This window comes from Spodoptera frugiperda, chromosome 17 (genome assembly GCF_023101765.2).
Source record: "Spodoptera frugiperda isolate SF20-4 chromosome 17, AGI-APGP_CSIRO_Sfru_2.0, whole genome shotgun sequence".
In the NCBI taxonomy this organism is placed as follows: Eukaryota; Metazoa; Arthropoda; class Insecta; order Lepidoptera; family Noctuidae; genus Spodoptera; species Spodoptera frugiperda.
Window position 1 is genome coordinate 5,615,849 of NC_064228.1, and position 7,580 is coordinate 5,623,428.

General features: G+C 32.7%; 1 long non-coding RNA gene across 1 annotated transcript; it reads right to left on the minus strand.

Annotated features, from left to right (window-relative positions):
- Positions 1-384: 384 nt before the first annotated feature.
- Positions 385-3,490, minus strand: LOC126911648 (uncharacterized). The gene is made up of 2 exons (XR_007706169.1): positions 1,618-3,490; positions 385-1,543 (listed from the first exon to the last, which is right to left on the minus strand). It is a non-coding gene; the product is annotated as an uncharacterized LOC126911648 (long non-coding RNA).
- Between the last annotated feature and the right edge of the window lie 4,090 nt (positions 3,491-7,580).

Consider the following 7,580-nt stretch of genomic DNA (forward strand, 5'->3'; position numbering starts at 1 on the left):
AGACAAGTAAGAATAAAAAATGGGTCTGTCACCATTTACTGGCACCATCTCCACCAATTACTAGCATAGAGCAACCCAATTATCAGCACCTAACCATCACTGTTAGGAATTGCATTAAAAAAAATAGTTACATTATTAAATTCTGTTTTTAATTATTTTTTATATAGTTAGTGAGCAGGTAACAAAACAATTACTTATAATCTAATAATACTTTTATCTGTATAAGTCGAACAAAAAAAAAGCGTCACGGTCATACCATCTTTTTCTCGAAACCATTCAGGCCAATTTCGACGCCTATAACTTCGTTGTGGATAAAACAAGAAGCCTGAATTTTCAGATACTAAACAGGCATTGTACAAACATGGTATATTTGAATTTTCATTAAATTTTAACCATTAATTTAAGAATTATAACACGTCAAAGTTTCGAAATTTTGTCACTGACTGACAGATCATCAAAAGTATAAGGCACTTCTAACAGACATACAGTCAGTTGCAGGAACGATCATTAAATTTTTAAAGTGACTTTAAATATTAATGAAGCTTTAAAGTGTTGCACAAAGAAGTATTTCTATCTCATTTTAATGCCGGATTAACTTTAATTAAAGAAACGTCAAATCGGGACTTTAGCCTATTTTTTACGTTGCACAAAACGTCATTAGCGCTAAAGGAGCATTAAATTGACAGTTTGGGGTTATAATTTTTAATGCCTAGTCAAACATCCATTAAACTTGTTATTAAACTCTGAATTCTTTTGTAAATAGTGCTAGTAATATTTTTTTACTTTATTACAGTATTATTTATAATGTCCCTTTCAAGCCTATCATCTTTATTCGCTCCTTCCACGACGACGTCGTGTACCAGATAGGATAAATTTATTTGAAAAACATGACGGAGAAGAGTTTCGTGTGAGATACAGGATTTCTACAGCTTTACGCATTTGCGAGATACTCAATTTGATTATTATTATTGACTATTGATGGCCTCACATAGTTATTGATACTAGTGGTCGCCTAGTGGTCAAAATTCGACCATATACGATTTAATTTACAATACCACTTAACATACGTTCAAGGATAATTTTTATTTAACGAATTGCTATTCGTTTTGTAAAATTCAAATTAATATATTCCGGCGCATTATGAATAACCAACCTCTTCATTATATTAACCTCCTTCAATGAGAAACCTCTTTTAATTTCTTCTTCTTTTAATATCATCGCAATGTCTGTCAATTTGACGTTTTGTCAAATACGATAGGGGAAGGTGGGGGAATTAGGAACACTTAACTTAAAAGGCAAAAAAAGTATTTTCTCTTAAAAAAGGAATCAACTTTTATTAAAACTTAAAAACATTATTTATCTGTCTGCTTATAACGGAAAAAAATATTTTTTCATTTCATGACACATATCACACACGTAACTTTTGCTGGTCTCTCTGGAAGTGCATTGCACATGTGCCCAAAGCTTTATCGTGGTCATGTGAATCTGATATTTGAACTGGTGGTGTCTGGTTCAGTCTGGCTGCATCAACGTCTCGCCTCATCTAAAAAAATGTATTGTAATAAAAATATAAAAACAAATTGTAAATATGAACGTTCCCAATTACCCGCCACTCACCGTTCCTAATTACCGGCAGTCGATAATTTGAATAAAAATGGTCGCGACCTTCGATAGCATTATAAGTGAATCCTATAACACGTAAAATTTTAAAACGGATTATCCATGAAATAAACTTACGAAATATGGTGTCATTGTACTCAAAAATATGACATTTGCATCTAATGTATGAAAACACAAAATTTATAACAAAAATGCAATAAAAACATTTTGACTCACCGTGTCAAGATGCGTGCATCCTCCAGTTCCCACTGTCGCTTGCGCACTTAGGGGCGGGGGAAGCATACCTCGAATAGCCGCGAGACGGGATACGGGGAGGGGAAGTGGAACTTATCAACGTGTTCCCAATTACCCGCCGTTCTCAATTACCCTACCTTCCCCTACTATGCATGGTAGTGTGTGTAATGTTTTATTTATTGATTTATTTATTTATTGATTATGAATGTACTTTATAAGCATTATTTATGAAAAATATTAGCGTTCTGCACTTCTCCTACACATAAACTATAAGTGTACCAAATTTTATGCTCCTACGTCCGCGCAATTTTCGTCATATAGATGTTTGTGATTCTTCGCTACTGGATCTGCCGAAGATCAGCTTCCTGCCAAACATAGGCCTTCCTTAGGTATTTCCATATCATGCTCGGGGAATAGGTGTATTAATAGATGTATATACCTTGTTCTTTATAGAGACTGGGTAAATGCTAAAGAAGTGTTAACTATTAAGTAGTTATTTTTAAGAATAAATAAAACGACTTATCTTGTTTTAAATTAATTTATTTTATTATATATTTATTTTACTAAAATACCAAGCCACCTGGGGGTAATTCGTACTTCCTCTGTGGGTGCAATATTATACCATTCTTTGGTTAATTCTTTGCTTAAAAAGTTAGTAAAAGGGCGATGCATACTGCCTGAACCAGCCTGTGTTGCATCAGATACCATGGTTAATGAATAATACTGAAAATTCTTTCTACAAAAGGAAAACTCGAGACGAGTCCAATTCTCAATTGATCACAACAATAACAAACACCTAGAAGCTACATTAAATCTTCTCTCTTACAAACGGTGTTACGATACCAATGAAAGATAATTCAACACCACATTAAAGCAATTGATAATATTTTTATCGTAAAAAATTAGGATTTTTCCTAAATACAGAGATGACAGAAACGCTCATGATGACATTATTGACAACTAGGGCTGGTCAATGGTCATCTAGGATTTTATTCCCGCGAACCAAAAAGGTTGATACCTATTTTAAATCGGAACACATTAATTGAATCGGTTCAGGGAATTAGAAGAAAATTAGATATTTATACGTATTCCACTATTAAGACACTTCAAAATACATTTAATAGTAGCTAATTAAAATAACACATATACCTAATCTATTAAATATAGAGATATTTAATAAAATACAAAATATAGATATAGGTATTACGTAAAAAATGTGATTAGCTCTGGAAAAACTCATAACTAAGTCTTAGTTTACAAGTAACTAAGTAGTAACAAATGGTATTGTATTGATTTTTATAGTGTCTTTTAACTACATGAAATAAATCGAGTCACGATCGATAAATCGTCATTTTAAAAAATCGGTTTCTTTCGAAGCGGGATTCGCATCCTTCCATCCTTAATGACAATTTACATTCAATCAGTTCCACAGAGTATACAAATACTACGTAATCAGTTCATTCAAAATATGTGTTTTAACTTGCAACACTTTTTAATGTCTTCTTTAGTTAAAGTCCTATTAAAGGGACCCGCAACAGTTTTGTGCAACGTCTTTAAATTTAATGGAATATTAGCGATAATGACGGATTAACTAATGTCGATTTTAAAGACAGTTTTCTGCAACTGACTGATAGAAGCTTAAAATGTTTGCGTAAAATTAGTATTTAGTACCTATATCAAGGGAAAAATCAAATATTTTGTAAATTCAGTCCAGTTTTTTTGGATACATCAACTGCATCAATAACTTTGTAATCCTAAATGTATGGGATTAGAAAGTTATTGATACAGTTACAATTTCATCACACCAATAACTTTGTAAACCCATATAAATGTATGAGATTACAAAGTTATTGATGCAGTTACATTTTATTGTTTAATGAAATAATTGAATCTACAAAAAAAAAGTGAGATAGGTACCATCAAAAACATTCTGTAAAAAATCCAAGTCTCGCACCTCATCAGTTTATGTACCGTAAAAAATATGAGATCCATGTAATACCAAGTCGGTTATTTTATTTAGTCCTTCTGTCTTAAGTTATAATGTAAATTGTTATCATATCAATATTACATTAATTTTACGTTTTAAATAAAATAGATTGACTTAGCTATCGCATGAAAACACAAGTATACCTACTTTTGTTGACATTTCTCGTATTAAATTGTTTAGGGCGGCTTGCGCAACATTTGGTCTAAACAGAATTTAGTTAAATGTGTTTATCTTGCTAAATATGTTTAACCTAAATACAATTAAAAATCTCTTGCTCATGTCCGTATGGATGGTAATTTAACTAATCATAGTTAGAGAGTCGGTAATGCAGTTTCTTGCGTTCCTTTTTACACTTTCGTGCGTTGTAGATTTGATTTAGAGCAAAATTGTTGCATTTCTTAAAACAAAAATGCGTAATATGGACCGACGAACTTTCAACTGACACATCAAGTCAACCGAGCTGTCACACATTGTGCTATTGTGATTTGTGAATTGTTCTCGTGGTATTTTTTATTGATTAATAATTATTTTAGTTGAGTCATAATTACCATGGCAAAAAAAGTGTTTCTTCTAGGGCCCGGGGGCCTAATTTTACAAAAGAAGAACTGATATCACTGATTGCAGCGATGGAACCATACACCCATATTATTGAGTGCAAAAATACTGACCAAATAAAACAGAGTGAAAAGCAAAATGACTAGGTCAAAATAGCTATTATTTATTGAATATCCATTAATAAAAGTACATTTCCTTACTTGTGTTCCTTAGTTTTTATTTATTACTATTTATTGAATATCCATTAATACATACATATTGTCACGCCTTTAAGCCACACATTATGTTTACACCCAATTTTTACAATTTATGTTGTAAGTCCCATATAATGTGTGGTGAGCCTATTGCCTTATACCGGGCACATGTCCAGACTCCGTGCTACTACTGAGAAACTTTCGAAAAACCGAAAATGTCCAGTAATACTTTGCTCGACCCGGGAGTTGCACTTGCAACCACTCGGCCAACGAGGCAGTCCATATCCATTAATAAAAGTACATTTCCTTACTTGTTGCTGGTTTTTAAATGTGGGGCTATTTGCTGTAACAAAAATATAGTGGTTTCTTTCGTTAGACGAAACCTTCTGAAGAATTTGTGGTTCGAATACATTCCAAATAAGTCTACTCTCTCAAACAATTCCCTCGGTCTGTTAATATATTCTATAATCTCCTCATCGTCGTCAGAATACAATTCCCACAAATCCATCTTACAAACTTCCTACCGACCTCTTTACAATGTTTTATAAAATAATAGTAAAATGTCTATAACCTACATAAATATGATGACGCGCGTTTGGTACTAAACGTATTTAGCGAAGCTAAATAGCCATCTTTGGGTATTTAACTTTGACAGTTCGTTAAACGTGATTAGTGCCTAAATTTTTGTTGTGCAAGACGCTAAGGGCGGCTTGCGCATCGTCGCTAAATACAGTTTAAAAGTGACGTAAACGCATTTAGTCTGCTAATTATATTTAGAGTCTTGCACAACAAAAATTTAGGCACTAATCACGTTTAACGAACTGTCAAAGTTAAATACCCAAAGATGGCTATTTAGTTTCGCTAAATACGTTTAGTACCAATCGCGCGTCATCATATTTATGTAGGTTATAGACATTTTACTATTATTTTATAAAAGATTGTAAAGAGGTCGGTAGGAAGTTTGTAAGAAGGATTTGTGGGAATTGTATTCTGACGACGATGAGGCGATTATAGAATATATTAATAGACCAAGGGAATTGTTTGAGAGAGCAGACTTATTTGGAATGAATTCGGACCACAAATTCTTCAGGTTTCGTCTAACGAAAGAAACCACTATATTTTTGTTACAGCAAATAGCCCCACAATTAAAAACCAGCAACAAGTAAGGAAATGTACTTTTATTAATGGATATGGACTGCCTCGTTGGCCGAGTGGTTGCAAGTGCGACTCCCGGGTCGGGCTAAGTATTACTAGGCTTTTTCGGTTTTTCGAAAATTTCTCAGTAGTAGCACGGAGTCTGGACATGTGTCCAGTATAAGGCAATAGGCTCACCACACATTATATGGGACTTACAACATAAATTGTGAAAATTGGGTGTAAACATAATGTGTGGCTTAAAGGCGTGACGATATGTACATATGTATTAATGGTTATTCAATAAATAGTAATAAATAAAAACTAGCAACAAGTAAGGAAATGGACTTTTATTAATGGATATTCAATAAATAATAGCTATTTTGACCTAGTCATTTTGCTTTTCACTCTGTTTTATTTGGTCAGTCTTTTTGCACTCAATAATATGGGTGTATGGTTCCATCGCTGCAATCAGTGAAATCTGTTCTTCTTTTATAAAATTAGGCCCCCGGGCCCTAGAAGAAACACTTTTTTTACTATGGTAATTATGACTCAACTAAAATAATTATTAATCAATAAAAAATACCACGAGAACAATTCACAAATCACAACAGCACAATGTGTGACAGCTCGGTTGACTTGATGTGTCAGTTGAAAGTTCGTCGGTCCATATTACGCATTTTTGTTTTAAGAAATGCAACAATTTTGCTCTAAGTCAAATCTACAACGCACGAAAGTGTAAAAAGGAACGCAAGAAACTGCATTACCGACTCTCTAACTATGATTAGTTAAATTACCATCCATACGGACATGAGCAAGAGATTTTTAATTGTATTTAGGTTAAACATATTTAGCAAGATAAACACATTTAACTAAATTCTGTTTAGACCAAATGTTGCGCAAGCCGCCCTAAATGTAATTAGCAGACTAAATGCGTTTACGTCCCTCTTAAACTGTATTTAGCGACGATGCGCAAGCCGCCCTTAGTCTATTTCATGACAACGAATTACGATGGTCTATTGCACGATTACGTACGATGGTCAAGTCAATCTCTTTTTTTTAACACCTTTCCGTTCAGATGTTTTTTCAGTAATCAAAATGTCCTGTAATTTGACTGGTGTTAGTAAATATTGTTGACTATCAAGACATACCAATTGCGCACTACTAAGACAATCTCCAGTATTATTATAACATTGTTTATTTGTTATAGAAGTTGTCGTAGCTTGTATACCATCTACAAAATCTTTTGCTAATATTACTGGTAATAAAACAAAAAATAAGAAGAGAAAAAAAATATAAAAAGAAATAATAAGAGGTGATGAAATTCTAGGGAAACCAATTTATCAGCATGCTTCTGATCCAATTATCAGCACCATGCTAACATTTGGATTTTGATGGTATAAACTACTTTTACAAAACAAAATTAATTCTTTGCATAAAATAAACATAATTTACATAAAAAAATATGAAATTAGTATTTATGTATTTTTTTCCATTTATCAGCACCAGTGCTGATAATTTAGAATTTACAAAATTTGCGATCCATTTATCAGCACTACGTATTTTACCAATTAATCACCAAAACCTCAAATTCTACTCTTCAGATTATCATCAAAAATTATCTCAAATATCAGAGAAATCATTAGTTTCAATATTAAATTTGTAAAATATACGATATATCATAAAATGTAAACACGTGAACTTACGCGCGATCACAAGAAATAGGCAAAAACAGAAGAAACTGCGAGACACAAATGTTTGTTTACATAATTTCCACCAATTTGAGGTCTCATAGTATGATTTTCCCAATAGCAGGATTCCAAAAACATGTATTTATTTATTTATAAGTGTGGAAA